Raw genomic sequence first — 23,826 nt, 5'->3', positions numbered from 1 at the left:
AAGGTATTTTGCCTTTGTCTTTATGTAACCAATGGAAGTGATGAGAAAATGAGAAAAAAAGGGCCAGAGTAAGCTGAGGTATTTTTTAACAGGCAAAATGATCAAACTCTCTGATGGCAAGAACAAAATTTTATAAATGCTTTTTGCTTCTACTTTAAAACCTCTAGCAATAAAAATAAAACTGTCTTAAGACTTCTTTAAGGCATGGCTATTAAAATCCTCCTACCAAGGAAAACTTCTCAAGAGAGAAATGAAAAATTTTTTGATGTGGATGGAACCTAAACAAGTGAATCTACTAAATGAGAAACATTTATAAACTTGATTATTCTCTTCATGTCTGTAAATCACCTGTTACTTTCTCTCTTCCTTTGTTTGTTCCTCTGGTTTAGCTGATTCACACGTGTGAAATAGAAATACATGGCACACAGGCTTCCAGTCCTCCTTGCTGTACCCATGGCAGGCATAAGTAATCGATCATAGTCCTCTTTCCCCATGCTTTCTTCTGCAGTCATAGCATATTTGCCAATGCAGCATCCCCATGCAGTCACTCTCAGAGTTGGCATAATGCATAACACTTGCCCAACAAGAACTAGAGACGAACTAGGTCCCTAGCAGTATGATTTTCCAGGCATGCCACCCCCACAGTAGTAGCTTTGCCCATCATATCATTCAATAAAGTTTAAAAATGGCTGTGAGAGCAAAGGCAGTTATAAGGGAAGTCACTAGAATTATGAAAGAGGGAAAACATGAAAAAATGTAATTAGTAAATTGCTTTTTGCCAGTTATCTATATAATTTATTGAACATCTACCCTGTGCCCAGGTCAGAGATGATGAGAAGGGTAAGCCTGTGCCAGCCTTTTGAAGGCCTTTATTTCACTTGTCCTTTAATTCAGCACTATTCAGGACTTCCCTTGAGGTCCAATGATTAAGAATTCACCTGCCAAAGTAGGGGTCATGGGTTTGGTCCCTGGTCCTGGATGATCCCACATGCCATGGGGCAACTAGGTCCATGTGCCACAACTGCCAAGTCCACCCTCTAGAGCCCGCGAGCTGCAACTACTGAAGCCTACCTCAATAGGATTTAGGTAAAAGAACATGAGACCCAATAATTACTGGAAATCTGCTGTGTGCCAAGTACTATGCTAAGGGCTTGACCAATGCGATATCATTAAGTCTCTAACAACCCTATGAGGTTTGGCATTATTCCTGTTTTATACATGAGAACATTAAAATTCACTGAGGTAAAGTAACATTTCCCATATCAGACTTTTCCAAGGAATTGGGATATAAACCCAGCTTTATCTGTCTCTATGCAATGTTCTTACCACTATACCAAATTACCTCTAAAAAGACCTGAAACATTTGGCACTCTTTTTATTAACATATCAGCAAACTGTATCCTGGAAACATAAGTTAGCAGCAACAGAGAGTAGTGGCTGTCTCTTAAGCTATGCCTACACATGTCGCTTAAGTTACCATCGTATATCTACTGTCAGCTCAGTAGGAAAGGAAGGGAGATATTCAGGAGAGAAAAGCCAACACTGGAAAAACAAGAATACCCAATTCAAGATATTCCTACTTTCCAATCACCTTCTTATAGCAGAATGTTTGTCAGTGCTTCCCCAAAACGACTATGGTGCGATGTGTGTGTATGTTTAAGGAGAAGGACAGATGGGAAGATTTTGAATATGGCTCTATGAATTAACAGTAAAATGTTCTTATTTCATATTTGCATTTACATGTTTGAAAAAGATACAATCTATTGAGATAATACCCTAAAAGAATTTATAAATTCTAAAGCAGGTATACATATTATAATCAAGTATTTAATGTTTACTGTAGTTACCCCATTAGCTTTAACTAACTGTAATTTATAACCTGCTGTATTGTAGTTTTTATAGGTTATGTGTTCATTTTATGGTGCTTCAGAGCCTTTTGTGTAATCAATAAAAATATTTTCATGCTATTTTTATAGGAACAGAAATATAATTTTGCTATTTAAAGTAAGTATAAAGGCTTGCATTTGCATATTTGAATTTACGACATTGACTACTGCTGTAACTTATATCATACTCGATCACAACACGTTTGGTCTGCTATGCAACTGTTCATGTATGTCACTAGTTTTATGGAAAAGAAAAAAGAGCCCATCATGAAACAGCTCACTTTCTGACAACTTCCAGAATTCCTGGAAGGAACAATGATGCCTGTAAGATGGCTTTTACTCTTTGAACTTGTATTTTCATGAAAGAAAGTAGAAAATTAATACAGTAATATAGATGTGTGTGCATGCGTGTGCTAAGTCACATTCGACTCTTTGTGACCCCATGGACTATAGCCCACCAGGCTCCTCTGTCCATGGGTTTCTCCAGGCAAGAATCCTGGAGTGAGTTGCCATCTCCTTCTCCAGAGTATCTTCCCAACCCAGGGATTAAGCCTGTCTCTTGCATTTGTAAGTGTGTTCTTTACCACTAGTGCCACCTGGGAAGCCCGCGATAACATAGACACATCTGGCAAAAAAGACTCTTCATGAAATATCCAAATCCGTTAATAGAGATAAGAATAAGTGGCCCAGTTTTCTTTCTATCATTTTGGAGAGGAGGGAAGATGGAGTGAGTTTATGTGTGTATCACTATGTGAGAACGTACTGAAAAGTTTTACAAGGTTTTAGGTTTTCTTATCAACATGAAGCCTTTGTTGCTAATAAAATTAATCCCTACTCAATGAAAGAAGAAAAATTCTGATGGTACATAGAAGTGTGTTAAAGAAAGAAAATTACGTTTTAAAAACTTAGGAATTTTAACATTTTGATATATACACAGACACTCTCCTCATTTTGGCTTTGATTTTCAAAAATGAAAGCATATAAAATAAGAGATTCTACAGCTTATCTTTATATATTAGTATATAGTAGATATATTTATATGCCCAAAATATTAACATGTTTTATCACTTTAATAGTTGTATAGTGTTCCAGTGACTGAATGCAACCCAAATTTAAATATTCTCCCATTAATAGATACTTTAGGTTGTTTAAAATTTATTTTTATCATAAACAGACTGAAGTATGTGTGTGTGTATATATATATACGTACATATATATGTATATCCATGGGCAGTTGCCTAATTCTTTTTAAAAGTAGTTCACAGAGATGGACTGTATAGTTAAAAGGGTCAGCACATCTTATGTTCAAATATATAGTGTCAAATTGTTCCCATCAACACATTCAAGAATGCTTATGTTCCCATACATACTGAACATTCTATTCTTTTAAATTAATGTCAACCTTATTGAAGAGAAATGATAGCTCATTTTGATTTGCATTTTGATTACTAATGAAAATGTTACCCATTTTATAGATCAGTTGGTTGAAATTACCTGCTCATATCATTTGCCTTTTTATTATTGGCATATTAATATTTTTAATTATTGAAGTATACTTAATATATTAAGAATATTAGTCCTTTCATTTGCAAAAGAATGAACATAGACCCCTATATCATACCATAATAAATTAATTCAAAAATGAATCATGGTGTAAAAGCTAAAACTATTATACTCTTAGAAGAAAACATACAATATCTTGTGACCTTGGTTTAGGCAGTGGTTTCTTAGATATGGCACTACAGCATAAGCAGCAAAATACAAAATAGGTGAGTTGGAGTTCACTGAGATTTTAAACATTTGTGCTTCGAAGGACACTGTCAAGAAAGTGAAAGACAACCATGGAATGAGAAAAAATGTTTGCAAATCATATGTCTTTTAAGGGACTTTCATACTTAATATATAAAGACTCCTTCAGTTCAGTTCAGTTCAGTCGCTCAGTCGTGTCCGACCCCTTATGCCTCATTAATTTAAAAGGCTAATAAACCAATTTATAAATGGACAAAAGAACTTGAATAATTTCTCCAAAAAAAATACACAAATGGCCAATAAACACATGAAAAAATATTCCACATCTTTAGTCATTAAAAAAATGTAAAGCAATACCACAGTGAGATTCTGTTTTGCAACCACTAAGATACTGTGTCCAAAAAGACAAGACGGTAGCACATGGGTGAGTACATGAGAAATAAGAACTCTCACACATTGCTGGTAGGAATATAACATTATTCAGCCAATGTGGAAAACAGTTTGGCAGTTCCTCAAAAAATGAAATATAGGGTTATCTTAACAATTCAACATCTAGTTATATACCCAAGAAAAATGAAAACATATGTCCATGCAAAATCTTATATATCAATTTTCACAGCAATATTATTCATAATAGCCAAAAAGTAAAAATAACCCAAACGTCCATCAACTGATGAATAGATAAGCAAAATTTGATACACCTATAGAAGAGAATATTATTCAGCCATAAAAATAATTAAATACTGATACGTTATACAACATGGATGGACCATGAACCTTGAAAATTTTGTGCTGAGTTAAAGGAGCCAGACACAAAAGGCCACATATTGCATGATTCCATTTGCATGAAATGTCCAGAACAGGCAAATCTAAAGACAGAAAGTAGATTCATAGTTACCAGGGACAGGGGAAGGAGGGATGTGGAATGCCTGCTTATGAGTACAGGGTTTCTTTTAGGGCCGATGAGATGTAATTAGACTGTGCTGATGAATGCACAGCTCTGTCAATATGCTAAAAAAAACCACGGAACTGTATACTTTAAGAGAATAAATATTATAACTTGTGAATTATATCTCAATACAGCTGTTATTTTAAAAAATAATAATAATAATCCTTTTGTTCTTTCAGTTTCCAGGTAATAGTTTCAGGTTTTATTGTATTTTCCACTGTATATAAACTTTTGCCTTTTTATAGTAAAAAAAAACTAATCTTTTTCTCTGATTTTTGATTTTGTGTCATATGTAGAAACTTTATTCCTATTTTAGGTATGTGAAAACAATTATTTACACTCTTTAAAATTTAGATATTTGATCCATTAGAAATTTATTTGGAGGTAGGCAATCAAGTGTGAAATAGGATTCCAGCTTTTTTCCCAAATTGGATGGCCAGTTTTTTAATCTGGTTATTTAATAATTTATCCTTTTGCTGTTGTTTGACATGCTACTATATTTATATCCAATTTGCATATTAAGATGAATTTAATTTGTACTTTAAAATGTGTGTCTATCCCTATACTCTACTCTGGTCCATTGACTTGAATGGTTCTTCTTGCATCACTGAAGCACTGTTTCAGTTGTTGTAGCTTTAATATGCACATTTTTGCATGAGTAAGCAAGCGTTATCTTCTGTCTGAAACTGTAATTCTAAACGTTCTTTAAAGTAGCCTTCAGTACCTCCACACACAAAAAAAGCATTGGGAATTTAATTGCAATTACACTATATTTAGTCCTAAGCTGCTTCAGTCGCGTCCAACTCTGTGCTGCCCTATGGACTGTAGCCCACCAGGCTCCTTTGTCCCTGGGATTCTCCAGGCAACAAAACTGGAATGGGTTGCCATTTGCTCTTCCGGAGGATCGAACCTGCATCTCTTATGTCTCCTATATTGGCAGGCGGGTTCTTTACCACTAGCGCCACCTGGAAAGCCAGACTGTATTTAGTGGCTTTCCTGGTAGTTCAGCTGGTAAAGAATCCACCTGTAAAGCAGGAGCCCCCCCCCCCCCAGTCAATTCCTGGGTCGGGAAGATCCTCTGGAGAAGGGATAGGCTACCCACTCCAGTTTTCCTGGGCTTCCCTGATGGCTCAGCCGGTAAAGAATTCACCTCCTGGACATATTTATCACATTGAGACTTCTTATATAGGAATTAAATCTCATTTTTCATTTAGCCATCTCTCTTTATGCTCCTCAAAAGGACATGACAGTTTCCTTCATACATATCCAGCACATTTCTCTCCAAGTGTGTCCTCAGGTAACCTATGTGTAATTTTCCTTTGTGAATGCAGTATTTTCCCATTAAACATGGCAATATCTGTGTGGTATTTGGCTTATAGGAAACTGATGATTTTTACATTATTTTATGAACTATTGATCTTGCTAAACTCTCTTATCCTTCTATAAATTTTACCATGTTTGCTTCTTTCTTTCTAATATTTATGATTATATTTTACTTTTTTGATTTATTGTTTGGGCAGCACATTCAAAATCATAGCATATAGTAGTAGCAATAGATGACTTATATCCATGGCTTTTTTTTTTTTTTTACTTTAAGAGGAATTCTTGGATTTTAACACTAAGAACCATATTGGATTTTGGTTTGAGCAGTTTACATTTTCACCATGGTAGAGAATTATCTTATTCTAGTTTTGTTTCAGAGCTGTACTCAAGATGTATTTAAAATTTTTAATATCTATACTGTAGTAATAGGAATACATTTACCTTTCTGGTAATAATCTCTGTGTTATTACTCAAATTGTCCTTTCAATAAATTTGTATTTAGCCAAACACTGACCTAAGCATTAGGAATACAAATATGGTACCTGCTTTCTAGCACTCACTGCTGAAGACAATTTCTTTTACTCTCTTTATACTCTGAAGAGCTAATGGGACACAATATAACAGTGGATCACTAAAGCAATGGTGTCCATGAGAGAGAAGAGAAAGACACTGGAGAAATAGGTCATTGATGGAGAAGGAAAAGAGAGAGGGGTAGTGCATAACATTTATCAATACACCCTAGGAGCTATATGACCACCATGTTGGTCTTTGGAATTTAGTAATGCCTATCCTTAATATATAGTTTACAGTTTCACTCTATAACACTTGCATGCATTCTCACAAAATTACTCTACTCCTAACTCCTACTCATGTTACATATTATACCAGCATTACAGAAGAGGAAACTGAAACTTGGAATTGTTGGGATACTAAAGCTAAGCAAAAAAACAAAATCTGTGCTCTTTGCAATCACTCTAGTAAAATAATTGAATAAAGTAATGTATGGTTTAATGATTTCCATAATCTTTGGCAGAGGGTTTTAGAATTCATTCTTCCCTGATTTTTTAACCCCCCTCCCCCCAGCAAAGTCCCCATTTCCCACTTCAACCAGACAATCACTTGTTAATCACACCAGGCTTCCCAGTCTTTGCTTTTCCCAATCCCTCTGAATTGTAGGAATCTCTAAGGCCAGTCTTCTGTGAAAGTCCTATGTCCTTGTCCCACACTGACTTATGCTGATCAAAAGGCGAGGGAGGAGGTGCTCCAATCAGGACCAGATGCTCTGCTGCAGTATGAAAAGATATTGGTTTTTCCATCAAGCCCTGAAGGCTTAAGGCCATTAGCAGGGAGTCAGAAACCTTTGCAGAGTAGCCATGCTCCTCAAACCAAGCGGAACCTGCTTCCGCAAAGTGGGAGTTGCCTCAGTCCCAGAGCCCTTTTTCCAGTCCTCTCCTATGACAGAGCGCACATAAGAGGCTGCTTGGGCAACAGGATGTTGTGTTTTTCTGCTTTTCTCCAACTTAAAGAACATCAGAGGGAGAAAGTGGTAGAGGGAGCTCAGGAGGCCAGATCAGCAATTCAGTCCCTGGTGAAAATTGCTCCAGATCTCACAGCTAAAGTGGAATCTTGAGAGCTCTCTGGCATATTAAATATTCATCAAAAGCCAAACACTACTTTTTCAACATTTGACTAATATAAGTGTAGCTTTGTCCCATCTCTACTCTTGTGTTGATCAGATATACATCACACTAAACTACAGTTTTAATGAAGTCAGTTTAAACGATAAGGAAAGAATCCTTTGTAGTTTATCCCTGCCTTTCATTTCCTCTTAATTTAACCATAAACTAAATGGATTCATAAAATGTTTATAGAGGGCAATAAAATGATGTTTTTAATGCAAAGGTTGCTTATGTAATTAAGCATACATTCTGTGACATTCTGTGTAATTTGAAATAGTTTGCATGAAATTAACGAATACTTATATCTATTTTATTTCTTCTTCTGTTAATGGCAAATAATAAAACAAAAAGAAAACAAGTAAGTTCCTGCCTATGTAACTGCCTACACTTTGGAAATTGAAACTGCAGATGTTGCTAAAGACTTTTTCTTGGAAATGTGTCATTAAATTTAATTAGATTCCTTATTTGTCTTCCTTTTCTTTCACTCTTTTGCTCTACTTTTTCTTTTCTGCCCACCTCTCCTTTTTCTCTCCTCTCTCTCCTCCCTAAATGTTAGGAAAACACTATATGTTTTTAAGTGACCTACATAATATAAATCAAAACTAATCACTACAAGAAAAAATAAAGTGGCTGTTTTTCTAATCCTCTAAGTTTGACAGTATAAATTTTCTTGAAAATACTGTTACTTCAAAGCTCACTGTGATCATTACATAATATGACAATAATCATGGCTACCACACTCACTTTTCATAAACTTTCTTTTTCTAAATAAGAAGGAAAACTGTCCTTGAAGAATTAAAGTCATATTCTATTTTATCTAGAACTTTTATAAGGAGAATTGGAAGTGATCTAATCTTCATCGTTATAGCATTTCATCACCTAACTGTCAGGATGTGATTTCTTACTCTGAAATGATCCACTCTCTATTATATTTCATGTTAACATTTCAAATCAAGTAAAATGGTGATGTTCATGTTGTCCAAGATAATTTAGAGAAGAAGCCCCTGAAATGTATTGCTGTAAGTTCATTTAGAGTTTAGCAGCAAGTATTGATAATCAGAGCCTACAGATGCCTAATTTTACATGGAGTGATAATGGTTTAAGTAAGCTAATTTGTGGACATTTTTCCTCATCTAAGAATTAGATGAGAAAGGACACTGAGAAAGACAGAAGTTCCCTTAGCAAACCTAACATAATGATTTTGGATAGTTTCACAGAAAGTTTTTAAAGTATCCATCAGCATTTTTTGTAAAAGTATCAGGCTGAAAAGATATCACCAAACAGTCAGCTCAAAAAAAGTACTAGATAAAATATGATGAATTGCCATATCTATTTTTTCTATATTTGCAAGACATGAGTGAGAAATGGGAATAACCCCATAATTCTCCACTGTGTGGTTTCTGTGTTGGAGGAAACAGTCCAGAAGTGGGAAGGGTAAAAGTTTCTCACCTCAGTGCCTCTGAGGACATGTGACTTCACAGAGTATATTCGTTAGCCAGGGGCTGCCCTGGTGGCTCAGATGGTAAAGAATCTGCCTGCAGTGCAGGAGACTGAGTTTGATCCCTGGGTCAGGCAGATCCCCTGGAGAAACCAAGGGCTACCCAGGCCAGTATTCTAGTCTGAAGCAGTCCAATAGTCAGAGGAGCCTGGCAGGCTACAGTCCATGGGGTCACAAAGAGTTGGACACACTGGGCAACTATCACTTTTACTTTCAGTCATTCAGTGATTTCCTCTTACTCTCTGTAAGTATTTAGCTCTTTTAGATTTTGGTGTTTCTCTGGACGATAGAAGTGCTCTTGTCCACTAACTGTAATTATGAGGACAGTTTCCAATTTTCTGTTGGATATCCCCTCAGGAACACCATACCAGCACTTTAAGCTCCACTTAGCCAAAACTAAACTTAGTTACTCCCCCTGCAAACCTGTTCCACTTCCTACATCTCCATCACTTTTAATATTTCAACTTTTCTTAAATTCAGGAAGACAGAGGAACTTGGAAGAATCTCCCACATCTCCACCTCTGACATTCAAAGATCAGCCCACTGTGCTGCACCTCCCGTATATATAATCCTGCTTTTCTACTGACTCCACCACTGAAGTTGTCTTCTGTCATGACCCCTAATAGCACCCTGACTTCTCTGATGACTCCTGTTTCTCCAAGCTGTGCTTCCCTCTTGAGCACTGTCTCACAAAAGTACAGCCTAGATTAGGATGACCTTTTCCGCAAAACTCTCTGAGTAAAATTTTCAAATTCCAGCAAGTGCCAATTCAGAAATACCATAAAATGATCCTATTCTGTGCTTTCAGTCACATCTCCTCCTTCTTTGCCTCCAGAAACAGCAGTCATGCCCCAACTCCACCATGCCCCCCACCACCCACTTCCACTTTTGCTGTCTTCGAGGTCCACAGTACTTTGGCCATAAATAATCCTCTCCCTTTGACACCTGTCTCTCAGAGTGCTGGGCTCAGCTCATATGATCCCACATCATTAAGTCTTTCACAACCTCACTGTTATTCGAGCCTTCTTTTTCCATCTACAGTGCTCTTTCTCTGCTTCTGGATGTAGCATCTCCAGCGTGCTGCTACATATGATGTTAGCCTCTTGCATATTTTGTTTCTCCAGCTAGGATGCACACTCTGTCACTCATTCCATTCATCAAATGCATCCAGAGTTCCAGTCCTCATCACTGTTCTGGACAATAATGATACAAAGAGCTACTTTTCTCTCTCCAGAAGCTCAGTCTAGTAAGTAATAAAACAGGTCAGTAATGTGATATGGTGAAGTAAGTATAATAAGGAAGTCCAAAGGGCAGGGGATAGGGAGGCCCTGTGATAAGCACCAACTTAAATTCAGAAGACTCAGGTTCAAGGTCTGGCTGTGCTGTGTAAGTTGTGATAAATGAATCTCCTTGTTTCAGTTTTTTCATTTGTAAAATTAAGATCCCTACCACTTAGTGTTCTTGAAGGCTCAAAATAAAATTAAGTAGTGCATTTCCATTTGTTCCACCATATTCACTCTCTGTCCTCTTCCTCTACTCCTTGCCTCTAGAAGTTGACCTCTAAGCAAGGGGTTCCCCTCCACATCACCACTGTGTTTCCAGGTTCCACTAATTGCTGCCTCCTCTGGCTGCTCAGGTCCTTGGGGTAGTCTGGCCCCAGAGTAACTCTCCCTTGTGGGTTCCCTGCACCTTTGCAAATAGTTTCTTTATTAAAGGCTCCTCAAATTACCCAAGTTGAATGTGCCATCTGTTCCCGGCCAGGACTCTGACTGATAAAACTGCTTTTCAAACTTGAAGTTGCTGTCTAAATGCAAGTTATTTCTCATTTATCTCTGCACAGAGCTTTACACAAAGCAGATTGCTGCTATTAATAACAAACGGTAAAATGAATGCTTGCAAGGATGAATGAGTGGATGATCCTACCCTCTTCCGCTTCATTTATGTTCTTCTTCGGAGAACATCTCCTTGTCACCTTGATTGGATTTGGTGATGCCCTGATCTGATTTCTGTTCTCCTTGGAACTTACTGTCTCTTAGGTGAAACGCTTCTGCAGATAGTCTAACTCAGGCTTTGTATGTTCCTAGTGGTTTAACTTAGAAGTGTTAACTTTGTCTGAAATTTCTAAAATATCTGCCTTCAATAGGCTGCACATTTACCTGATATCAAAATGGATTGCTTATTTGTTCATTTGTTTGTATTTTTTGTTCATCGACGTAAAAGTTGGCAAATAAGTCAAAAGCAAACAAACTGTTCTCCTATCACTTGAGAACCAAGAGCATATTTAAGGAATCAGTAACCCAGACTGGGGTAATTTTTTTCAAAAGCACAATAAATAAATGTGGGGTAAATGAAATCCTCCACTGACCCCTTTTCTAGGTAAAATCCTAGCCAATGAATGGACAATTGGGTATCATCACCAACTGATCTAAACAAAGATAAATCTCAGAATTCAGTATCTTGATATTTATGAAGAGGTGAGATCATGACTAATTAGGCTTTAATATGAAATTAATTGATTTACAGCAATTACAGACTATCTTTTTTTCCTTAATCCTCACCCATCTCAATACAATAGGAGACAAACATTTCCTCTTATCTTAGCATTAGGTGGATGACTTAAAAATGTGAAACTGACCTATGGAAGCTATCTTTAAAAACATAATTTTGAGTAAACATATTTAATGGTATGCTTTGATAATGAGCAGGTATTATTCATTAGCAAATAATTGCATAACTAGAATTCTTAATTAAAATTTGTGGTGAGAAATGAATCTGTTTATCCTATAATTATGACCCAGAGATTCAGAACATATTGGGATAGATTATGAGCACAATTCCCCAAATTTTAATATAATAAAAGAACTCACAAAGCCTTTAAATAGGGACTCTTGGAGGAAAACTACACATACAAAGACGCACAGCATGTGTATGCATGGATTCAGATGCAATAATATTTGAAAAATCAACTGTTGAATATAACTATTAATATAGCATGGAGATATTCTTACTTAATAATGTGTGATACTATTAAAAATCTCAGTACTTCTGGACCTCTCTGGATTTTCCAGAAAGGCTCTTAGCTAATAGTTTCTTATTTTAGCTTTGTAACTGAAATACAAATTCAGACAATTGAAAACTCTGTGAGACTCCTTTTTTTTTTTTTTTTTGCTTTACAATATTGTATTGATTTTGCCACACATCAACATGAATCCGCCACGGGTGTACATGTGTTCCCAATCCTGAACCCCCCCTCCCACCTCCCCCCAACACCATCCCTCTGGGTCATTCCAGTGCACCAGCCCCAAGCATCCTGCACCCTGCATCGAACCTAGACTGGCAATTCATTTCTTATATGATATTATACATGTTTCAATGCCATTCTCCCAAATCATCCCACCCTCTCCCTCTTCCACAGAGTCCAAAAGACTGTTCTATATATCTGTGTCTCTTTTGCTGTCTCGCGTACAGGGTTATCATTACCATCTTTCTAAATTCCATATATATATATGTTAGTATACTGTATTGGTGTTTTTCTTTCTGGCTTACTTCACTCTGTATAATCGGCTCCAGTTTCATCCACCTCATCAGAACTGATTCAAATGTATTCTGTGAGACTCCTTTTTAAAGCTTTCCTTAGTAATACATTTGAAGTGATTGTTCAGCATCCATCACAATTTACACTTTTTTGTTTGTTTGTTTGTTTCTCTGCTGAGATTTTATTTGCCATGATACATCGAATGGTCAATATAAAGTGAACGTCTTTAACGTATTTATACTGTGTCCACTGTGTATTATTTGTTGTGTGCTTGCATGCTCAGTTGTGTCTGACTGAGACCCCACGGACTATAGCCTGCCAGGCTCCTCTGTCCACGGGATTTTTCTTTTTTTTTTTTCTTTTTTTTTTAATTTTAAAATCTTTAATTCTTACATGCGTTCCCAAACATGACCCCCCCTCCCACCTCCCTCCCCACATCAACTCTCTGGGTCATCCCCATGCACCAGCCCCAAGCATGCTGCACCCTATGTCAGACATGGACTGGCGATTCAATTCTTACATGATAGTTTACATGTTAGAATTCCCATTCTCCCAAATCATCCCACCCTCTCCCTCTCCCTCTGAGTCCAAAAGTCCGTTATACACATCTGTGTCTTTTTTCCTGTCTTGCATACAGGGTCGTCATTGCCATCTTCCTAAATTCCATATATATGTGTTAGTATACTGTATTGGTGTTTTTCTTTCTGGCTTACTTCACTCTGTATAATTGGCTCCAGTTTCATCCATCTCATCAGAACTGATTCAAATGAATTCTTTTTAACAGCTGAGTAATACTCCATTGTGTATATGTACCACAGCTTTCTTATCCATTCATCTGCTGAGACGGCCATGCAGGAGTCCATCCTGGCCCATAGTCAACTGGATCAGATAATATTTAAATCTAACTTGGCTACTAGGGCCTCCCTGGTTAGAAATTCTGTTATAAAAATGAAATAGGCCTAGTTGTTTTTCCTTGCTGACTGTCAACATGTGATAGGTTCTAGATTCGAAGACCAGAGAGATCTGGGGACAAGGAGAACATGAGTGCAGAATACCCTGTAGAAGAAGTGAAGTCGCTCAGTCGTGTTCGACTCTTTGCAACCCCATGGACTGTAGTCTACAAGGCTCCTCTGTCCATGGAATTTTCCAGGCAAGAGTACTGGAGTGAGTTGCCATTTCCTTCTCCAGGGGATCTTCCCCAACAGGGATCGAACCCGCGTCTCCCGCGTTGCAGGCAGACGCTTTACTGTCTGAGCCACCAAATCACCCTAGAATACCCTGTGGAACCAAGCAAAGGCTAGATAAGCTGAAGGTTTCTTCTAACTTCATTCTAGAGCTTAAATGAAACCTCTGTAGCTGGGGCTGTGGAGCGAGCATTACCTCCTGTCACCTAGTTTGTGCCATTGCTGACTCAGTGGACACCATATCCCACACCCGGATTTAAACACTTGTTACCCAGATATATCTCCTGTGTGCTGCTGGGCCTTGCCACTTCATCACGGTCTAATAGGGCACTGGGGATTTGAGACAACTCCTCTAATTACAGGGGAGCACTGACAGTGTTTGCTATTGATTTTTATCCCACAATGTCAACTTCTTCTGATCCTCTGTACACGTACTATGCTCACTCCCCTGCATATCAGCAGTGTAATTTTTAAATGACTTTAATATATTAAATATTAACAAAATGCCTGCCATAGTAAGCATCCTATCTGAGAAAGCGAAAAGAAACAAAGAAAGAAAAAATGTATTGTGTGCCTTTATTTTGAAAGACTGGAATTACCCAGAATCCTATTCCTTTTTTTTTTAACCAATAGGTGGCACTAGTGCTTGCTGTCAATACCTTGGCTCTGTCGCTCTAACATGCAGAAGTTCTAGTATTTAGAGGGTCATGATGATGATGATTTTGTCAAAGCTTTGATGATATAGCCCTAACCACTAACTGAAACATTTGTAACCTAACCAGTAAGGTTGATTTTAATATAAATTCACATTTATATGAATAGACCTGCTGCTAAACCAGTCTATTTTCTCTTTATTTACAAGTAATCCAGGGGAATTTCATGGGTAATAGAATACATATAATGTATAGAGGTTTAAGCTATGTTTTGCTACTGCTGCTGCTGCTAAGTCACTTCAGTCGTGTCCGACTCTGTGCAGCCCCATAGATGGCAGCCCACCAGGCTCCTCTGTCCATGGGATTTTCCAGGCAAGAGCCCCATCAAATGGTTCCTGACACTAGTTTATAGGTAACAAACAAAAACTGGCAAAGAATTAGAAACTGAAGCACACATTCTAACCTTACTCTGAGTATCTAGTTGAGGATTTTTTTAATGTTTTTATTTCCTTTATAATTCAAGACTTTTTTTTTTTTAAACTTATGCTCTTTCCATTTTTCAGAACATAGTGTCCTTGAAAGAAAATTAGGCTTGAGAGCCAAACAGACCTTATTAGACTCTAGGCTCCATCATCTACTGGGGCTAAAAATCCTGACAAAATGGTTAACTTAAACAAGGATGGGTTTCTTTGTTCCTAAAGGATGCCTGTCTCCAAGAGCTGTGTCAGAATTAAGTGATACTATTATGGTTAGTCACAGTTTCTTCTCCGTTTGTTGATTTGAATTTTAATATTGACTTAAGCAATGATAATAATAATAATAATAATAGGAAAGGAGGTCTATTTTTAAAAACAAAGTCAAAAGTTATATATTTTTGAAACATGAAATTTTCTAATTCTCTGCCACTTTTGATTATTTTTGTTGTCTTTGTCCTTGGTTAAGACATTCTAACATTTATTAGGTATTATTTGGTCCCAATTTTTCAAGGTCAGAGGCTTGGTTACTGTAGATTTGTGGAGAGAAGGCTGTCAGGAACTTACACAGAGTCTCATAAGCTGACCTCCCTGTATCCTAAGCTTTCCTCCTCAACGTATGTATAAATAAAATTAAGCAACTCAAACTGAGTTAATACCTCTTTATTTGACCTTTCCTTCAGAAAGTTTATTTTGCTTCTGTTTGTTTAAAAGATCTTTGATAAAATGTTGATAGCATCCTGCCTCTTGCCTGTTTTCAAAAGTGCTAGTATTATTAAAGGTTGTTTACTGTTCATCCTTGATGGAAAAAGAAAAGCCTGATTCTTTTTATTTGTCTTGAGAACTCAGTGTCCTTCCACACAGTGGCACCTGAGGAATCATTAGCAAAACTAGCTAAGTAACTGATTTATTATTTCCATAAATGCATGGTGCATTCCTCCTCCTTTGAAGTGCACAGTAAAATTAGTCATGCTAAGATGGAGTAATCACAATGACTAAAAAAGCACATTTTTATCCATTCCAAACATAAGCAGAACTGTGGTGGTATGCTATCATAGTACATAATAATAGAAATGAATTATGTCAGTAAAATCTTGAGGTTTAAGATTTATCATGATAAATATTTTTCATTAAAGTGAAATATCTTGGCAGAGTCACTTTCATATGCAGACTGTTGACACAGGAGACCAGCTGTGCCTATGCAGATGCTGAGATTTGGGTCTATATTATTAATGATTTATCATGTCATGGAGAGCTTAGATTAGTTTTGAAAGCAATCCCTTGGCACAAAAGCACTTTCTATAATGTGCGAACGCAAGGAATACTATATGTGCATTCCAAATTAAAGTAATCACAGAAGCTATAGCTACCTTTGAAATTTCAATACCTCTAGCTTTTTATTTTGAAACATGAAATTCTAAACTATGATTTATGAAAATTCATGCAAAATGTTATTTCATATCAACTGGATAGTAAGTGGTATATCTGAATTTACATAAATATGTATATAATACACACACACACACATAGATGAGGAAATTAAAGCAATGGAGCAAAAATTTATTGCAAACCTATTGTGTATCATGTGCTTTTACCCTAAGTCTCACATTTAGTATGAGGTTGGATTAAGTTTCTAATCCAATTCTGCAGGATTCCAAGGTTGCTCTGCCTACAGGGCATGTATAATAACATTGGCTAATATTTATTCAGTGCTTGCAGTGTTCCAGGTAAGATGCTAAACACTTCACACGCATTATCACATTCAGTTTTCATAAAATCCATTTGAAGTATTGTTATGACTCCTGTTTCACAGATAAGAAGACTGATGCACAGTGTAGTTAAATAAATTATCCCAGGAGAGGGGGGAGTCTGGATTTGAATCCAGGTTGTCTAATGTTTCCAAAGCATTCACTATTTACCACTGCTGTTAACTGTGACCTCAGTATTAACCACTGTTATAACTAAGTAAGAGGTTAGGTTTCTCTTACACAATTACTACCGGCGTGGCCTTAGGCAAGTCACTTAAACCCTCTAAGCCTCAGTTTCCTCTTCTACAAAATGTAGATAATAATAATACTTAACTCATAGAATTGTTGTGCACATTAATATTTTTAAAATGCTTAAAAGAGACTGACACACAGTAAACACTATTGTTTTATTTAATAGCTGTAATAGTTAAGGAGTGGTATTCTCTGATGATTGATAAACTTTTACAATTACACAGATTTTCTATAATTTTCAGATGAATTTTATTGTTAAAGCTGTATTAGAAATGAAACATAGAAACAAAATGTTGAACTTTTCCTAAAGCAAACAGACAAAAAAATAGATTGTAAACAGTTATTACGTATCACATCACTGCTGGTAGATGTATACAGATAACACAAAAGCATAATCCTTAACTATCTAAAACACAGACCATTCTTTCTAGGTGTTAAAAGAGCCAAATATCTTCCTTCTTTCTTTCTTGATTTGTTCATTCTTCACTCATTCAACAAACACCCTTGTACAGATACTGTGCTTGCCCTAGGGATACAAATGAATCAATCCCTACTGTGAAGATTGTATTCTCTGGTTCAGCACATAAAAGAGTATGTTGGGAAAGTTGTGGCTTCCCTTGCCAGACCTATTTAACAAGTACTTGTTGAGTGTCCACTAAATGCCAGGCACTGTGCTAGGCTCTGGGGTTCAGTTCAGTTCAGTCGCTCAGTCGTGTCCGACTCTTTGCGACCCCATGAATCGCAGCATGCCAGGCCTCCCTGTCCATCACCAGCTTCCGGAGTTCACTCAGACTCACATCCATTGAGTCTGTGATGCCATCCAGCCATCTCATCCTCTGTCGTCCCCTTTTCCTCCAGCCTCCAATCCCTCCCAGCATCAGAGTCTTTTCCAAAGAGTCAACTCTTCGCATGAGGTGGCCAAAGTACTGGAGTTTCAGCTTTAGCATCATTCCTTCCAAAGAAATCCCAGGGCTGATCTTGTTCAGAATGGACTGGCTGGATCTCCTTGCAGTCCAAGGGACTCTCAAGAGTCTTCCCCAACACCACAATTCAAAAGCATCAATTCTTCGGCGCTCAGCCTTCTTCACAGTCCAACTCTCACATCCATACACAACCACTGGAAAAACCATAGCCTTGACTAGACGGACCTTAGTTGGCACTGGGGTTATTCGGGTAAATAAGATCCTCGAAGTTAAGAAGCACCCAGTAAGGAAGACATCCTGGGCAATTATTTTCCCTTCCATTTAGTAAATTAGAGAGTGAACTTCCTAGGAGAACACAGAAGAGAGATGCTTATATCCATCTTGGGGGCTAGTGGGATAAGGGAAATTCTGACACCTAAGTGAAATTATAAAGTCAAGAAAAGCAGAAACTAAAGTACCTGAAGTGATGGAGAAAGAGAACCCCAAGAAGTAGACAAAAGTGAAGACACGGAGACAAGAGACAGTGTGACGGGGGGAGCTTTACTCAGCAGGGCTATGCTAGAGCCTAAGGGATTCCCACGTGGCACAGTGATAAGGAATCCATGCCAATGCAGGAGACAGAGACTCGGCTTTAAGCCCTGGTTTGGGAAGATCCCCTGGAGTAAGAAATCGCAACCCATTCCAGTATTCTTGCCTGGAAAATCTCAGGGGCAGAGGAGCCTGGTGGGCTGCAATTCACGTGGTCGCAAAGAGTCAGACAGGACTGAGAACGCCACAGCAGCTAGAGCCTAAAGCATACTGTAGTGAGCAGAGAAAGTCCAGTCTGACTGGAGAAGTAAACAGGGCTAAGAGGTTAAGTGTGTAAAATCAACTGAAAGGACAAATGCTAATAAACTGCACAGAGTGAGCAGTTCCCTTAGATTTCTCTCCACTAAAACCCAAACAAAAAAAGAGTGTCATTTTCTTGACATTTGAGACTCGGAACCAGAGTCTCTTAAACTAATCTTTAAGAATAATATTTTTATCTGACCAAAAGTAATATTGTGATTCTTTTTTTTTTTTAGATTTCCATTATAATGTGTTATTTCTAAAATACATCTGAAACAAACACATAAAATGTTAAAATGTATTGAAGTTGAGTGGTGGGCATATGAATGTTACAGCCTTTAATCTTCTAGTTGTTTGAAAAGTTCTTTTTCTTACAAATTACACCTTGAATATAGGGCCTGAATAACTCTCCTAAGTCTCCATTTTACTTGGTAAAAGTAACACTCAGTAAAATTGTTCTTTACCATTCTTTCGGTGTCACTAAATTGTCCACTTCCATCTCTCTCTTCCCGTACTGGACCAAACACGGGGATTGGCTCTGAGGTGTACACTGCTACTTAGTCTGAAAACATGTCTAACCCTTGGCTCGAAATGACCTATCAGCATATTCTTCTGCAACCTAAAAGGTGTTTTCATTCTTGAATATAAAACTCAGTCTAAGGTAAATGGCACTCTCTGGGGTGGTACTCTTTACAGCTGGCCATCGCAGAATTTCAACAAGGAATTCACAAATCTGGAGAACTGAACTTTTTTTTTTTTTTTTTTTCTTGGCTGCTACTGCAGACAGAAGACAACTCGTGTAAGCTCTCTGCCTCTAGGTGGGTGGCGATAGGATTCGTCAAGCCACTGGTCACCCCTTTGCATATTCATTCAGTGCACAGAGCCCGCTGCCTGCAGCGGGGCTTGCTCTCTTGATGGAGAAAGGACAGAATGACTGGATACGAGTTAAAGAGGCAGAGCTTTCTGGGTCAGAAGTTGGCTGGGGAAGGGCCCTGACTGCCAAGTAACTTGCAATGATGTCAGAGCCCAGCACAACCCGAAAACACCAGCCAGCCAGCCAACAAAAGCCTTAACAACAACATAAAAATCACAAAGCTGTGTTGCCAAAGCTGTTCTTTCCGCCCCCTACCCTTTACTTGGAATAGGAAGAACAGCAGGAAGAGAGCTTATATTTTAAAAGACTCCGGGTGCATCCTCTTTCTTCCTTTTGGTAACAAAGTGTTAACTAGTAAGGAAACAGTTTTCCGGATGAGTCCTGCAGCAGTTCCTTGGGGTGTCTTTTTTGAGTTCCTTTTCAAGGCTGTCCGTGGAAGTTTCAGAAATAACTCAGAACCGGGTATTTTTTTTTTCTAACTGTAAACAGGTAACTGTGCTTGGGAGAAGCAAAAACCATTGAGGAAAGGAAAATACTTTGCTCCCTTCTCTCCCGGTAATTAACCATACTCAAATGAAAATTAAAAGTTTGGCGGAAAAGCTGTCGTCTTTTTCTTTAAATGAGGGCATCATGGTTCATTCCAGCCATTTAGAGCCCTCAGTGAGTCATAATTCAACTGGAAATTTTAATAAAATAAAGCCCGTTCTTGGATATGAAGTTTGAATTAAAATCCTCTCGTTTTAAATGTGTGACTTTTTTCCTTTCCTTTGTGACAGTCAATTTTAAATGATGTCACTTCAAGGACATTTTCATTTCTCCCACAACATATTACACGAAACACTTGCCTGTAAAACCGGCTCATTAGCCTGCAAAATTATACTGTACTGAATGGCTTTCATTCAAAGTAGAAATGGGATTTTTAGTAGGCAATTTTTGTATTTTGTAAAGATAAAACAATGTTTGATTGCTTCTCCCCAGCTGTTTTGCTTAGCGGTTATAAAGAGAAGGGGGGGCGACAAAGGTAATATGGGGGCGGGCTTGTAAGGATGTGCATAAAAAAATAAATCTTAGATCAGAAAGTAAGGCATAACTTTACGGAACAACTATGCCTGCAGATCCTCTGGGCTGCAATGATTTGTCCTCTAGATGTCTGGAGGAAAGCTCTGAAAAATCTTTCAGAGGGAGAAAAAAGAGGGAAAGAGGGGGGAAAGCGAAAAGGCTGCTTCGCAGGCTGCAGCAGCCGCCGCGAGCCGGATGAGTGAGGCGCTGGGAGTTGCTGGAAGGAGCAGCTCTTGAGAGGTGGCGAGAGGGAGGGCGCGCAGCCGAGAGCCGGGGAGGAGGGACGCGGAGGCCACCGAGGGGTCAGCCTGGCCGCGGCGCCGGGCTGGGGGCCTCCAGGCGGCGCTGGCCGCGGCGCTCGAGCGAGCGAGCGCGCCGGGCCGCCCGCGCCTCCTGCTGTCCGCGCCCGGGGGTGGGCCTCGCGCCTCGAGCTGCCGAGTGCGGGGAGGGAACGAGACTCCGGCTCGCCTGATGGATTGACTTGGAGATGGATCGAATTACACCATTTGCCGTGCCTCGATTTGTTTTGCTCCCGCTTGGTCCGGCTGCTGCTGTCGCTGCCGCTGCTGCAAGGACTGGTGGCGGCGAGTTTCAGGATTATACCGAAGAAACCAAAACCTGAAGAGACACAGGGATATATATATATATATTTTTTTAAATTTTTTAATTTTCATTTCTCCCTGAGCGTAACAAGCTTTTATTATTTTTTTAAACCAAGCCTCCCCCCATGAGGTAAGACAGCCCTATAAAAATTTGCTAATGCTCCAGGCGCCTGGTGGGGATCGGACCCAGATCCTTAGAGCCTGAATCGCTTCTAATGTGTGTGTGTATGTGTGTACGTGTGCGGATGTGTGTGTGTTGGCACTGGAGAGTTGATTTGTTTTCCAAGCAGCTCTCCGCCTGCCGTGCAAGGGACGCGCAAAAGGCTGGAGAGGTTTGGTGGACGCGTCAAAACTGGCATTGCTGGAGGCTTGGGGGGAGGGGCCCTTCAACATTGTGCACCCCCCCCCCAAAAAAAAGGAGAAGGAAGGAGCTAGCAAAAGTTTCTTGCCAGGCAGCGCCAGCTCCGCGCTCCCCCACACCTTATCAGCGGGAACCCGAGCTGCTTAGGTGCCGGGCACCACGTCTCCCGCTCTCGCCACCGTCGAGCCGAGGCTAAAGGAGCCGGCTGCGGTCTCCGCCGCCCGCTTCCGCCCGCCCGGCAGCCCCGGAGCCGACTCCGGCATCGCCGGGCCAGGCAAGCAGTGGACGGGCGAGCACTCGCCCGCGCCAGGAGAAGGGGCGCAGCGCAGCCGCCGACACCCGTGCGGCCCTCGGCAGACGCCGGCTACCTGTCGGTGCGCCTCGGGGTCGGACGGCCCACCGGTAGTGCCGAGGGGCGGGGGCTCGGGGGACTCGGCCCCTCCCCAGGCCCCAGGCTTCTGCCCGGAGGGCGGCCACTTCCCACCCTCCCTCTCCCCCTGCTGGCCGAGCACACCGCGGGCGGGCTCCGGGGCCCGGAGCTGCCCACCGCCCACCCCCGCCTCGCAGCCGGCGCCCAGGTCTCTCTTCCCAGCCACTCTCCCCCGCAACTTTCCGCGCTTTGTTCTCCCGCTGGAAATGATTTACGGAAGCGTCTTGGACAGGGTCTCCGCCAGGCGGCAAGAGCCCAGCGCTGAGATGTGTTACATTCTCATCTACCCATCAATTATGGATGGAAACAAATAAGGAAGAGTCAATTTTGCATGAGCTCCTTCTCCGGCGGCCAGAGGCATCCGCAGCCGGGAGGGAGCCGCCGCGCGCGTCGGCAGCCGCTGGCAGGGGGATGGTGAGGAGAAGGTAGGGAAACTTTTATTTCCCGTCTTGACAGCGGTGGTGTTTGTTCCTGGTGTGCAGAAACTGATACTGCAGCTGCCTTGGGTAATTTGGAAGGGCTTAAAGCTTCCTCTATCATGTATAACGCTTGGATTGAAATAAAAGGTCATAAAAACTTGAAGGTGTGGATGAGAACTGGGTTTGAAAATTTTTTGCCCTATAGACTCTTGGGACCACTGGTGTCAGGTGATTCTTTAAATCCCGAACTTGTGAAGAGCTAAACGCCAAGGAGCTAGAGATGAGTGAGGCAGCAGTGTTAGAGAAACAGAGTAATGCTCTCCGTTCCGAGGGGACCAGTCAGTAACCCAAGTTCCAGCATCCCAACCTCTCACCGCGTTCAGCTGGGAGATTCACAGAGAAGGATTATTATAGATATACAGACTTGGTAAACAGTCATTGGCTATTATGTCCATTGCTATGGGCGACTGCTTTCCCTTAAAAATAACCGTAGTGTTTCCAGTTACTTGGGAGAAGAAATGACTGGGACAGTTTTCCCAAGAACTTCTGGATCCTAAGAATTTAAATCTGCGGTAAAATGTTGAGTTGCTTTTTAAGGATTATCCTTCCCTCTACTTGATATTTGGGCCAGTAAAGTGGATTCTTTTATTCAAGGCTGAAGTCCGAGGGAAAGGTTTACCATTTTTCTAATCTGCTTTGGTCTCCCCTCCCTGCCCAGAATTGGACAGATACTTGTTTGGAGAAATTTTTCAAGGTTTCTTTCTTGTAGAATTGAGAAATCTTATCCCAGACAGCTCAAGGTGAGGATTTTACTGTTCTTTTGGTGGTTTAACAATAGGTTTTGATGCTGGCTTATTCATGTGGTTGAAAAATCCCTTCCCTCTCTTTGGTATCTAACTCAAGAAATTAAGCTGTGTGTAGTCATGTTTAATGTAGTAAGTGACAGGCATATTCTGTCAGGCTGGTGAGTACTTTACAGACATTTAGCTGGCTCAGATAAATAGAAATTGCTAAACAAGTTCTGAGATGTAAGCCTATGTTACCATGAACTTGAACAAGTAAACTGTAGCCCAGCCATAACTTGAGTTTTGTATTTTATAGTTGGTGTCTGCTTTGATTTAGGTGCCTAGATTGTTCCCTTAGAAAGACAGTTAAGTCAAAAAGTCCCTGAGATTTCCAAATGTGTTGTTTAGCAGACTGTTTTTTTCCAGTGGTATATTTGGTGAGATTTTGACAGCCAGCACCTAGCTGGGACTGGATTCTAGTTGTTACCTGTCTTTGTTTCTATGAGGGATGCTACGTAGGTGAACTCTTTTTTTGAGAAACATTTCTGTGATTCAGGACAGTGTGTCAGGATTCTAGTGGCTTCTCCTTCACTAAACAGCTTGTTAACCTGACTTT

At 39.7% G+C, this 23,826-nt stretch overlaps 1 protein-coding gene and 1 long non-coding RNA gene across 45 annotated transcripts in view; one reads left to right on the top strand and one right to left on the bottom strand.

The window, feature by feature from the left end:
• The window catches only part of SEMA6D (semaphorin 6D), a 645,898-nt gene that overhangs the window by 567,839 nt on the left and 54,233 nt on the right, over positions 1–23,826 (top strand). For 28 of the 44 annotated variants that reach the window (XM_060418645.1, XM_060418635.1, XM_060418631.1 and 25 more), the window contains exon 1: positions 20,919–21,345. The exons of 2 other annotated variants lie outside the window; for them this stretch is intronic. The gene's annotated coding sequence lies outside the window, so the exon portion shown is untranslated. Of the gene's footprint in view, positions 1–20,918 lie in introns of those variants that run through there. 14 more of the 44 variants (XM_042252520.2, XM_060418636.1, XM_042252518.2 and 11 more) reach the window with 3 other exon arrangements.
• Positions 17,155–21,983, bottom strand: LOC132660133 (uncharacterized). Its single transcript, XR_009601365.1, has 2 exons — positions 21,696–21,983; positions 17,155–21,231 (listed from the first exon to the last, which is right to left on the bottom strand). It is a non-coding gene; the product is annotated as an uncharacterized LOC132660133 (long non-coding RNA).

This window comes from Ovis aries, chromosome 7, assembly GCF_016772045.2.
Source record: "Ovis aries strain OAR_USU_Benz2616 breed Rambouillet chromosome 7, ARS-UI_Ramb_v3.0, whole genome shotgun sequence".
Taxonomy (NCBI): domain Eukaryota; kingdom Metazoa; phylum Chordata; class Mammalia; order Artiodactyla; family Bovidae; genus Ovis; species Ovis aries.
Note: the sequence above shows the minus strand (reverse complement) of the source record. Positions and strands in the feature narration are given on the sequence as shown.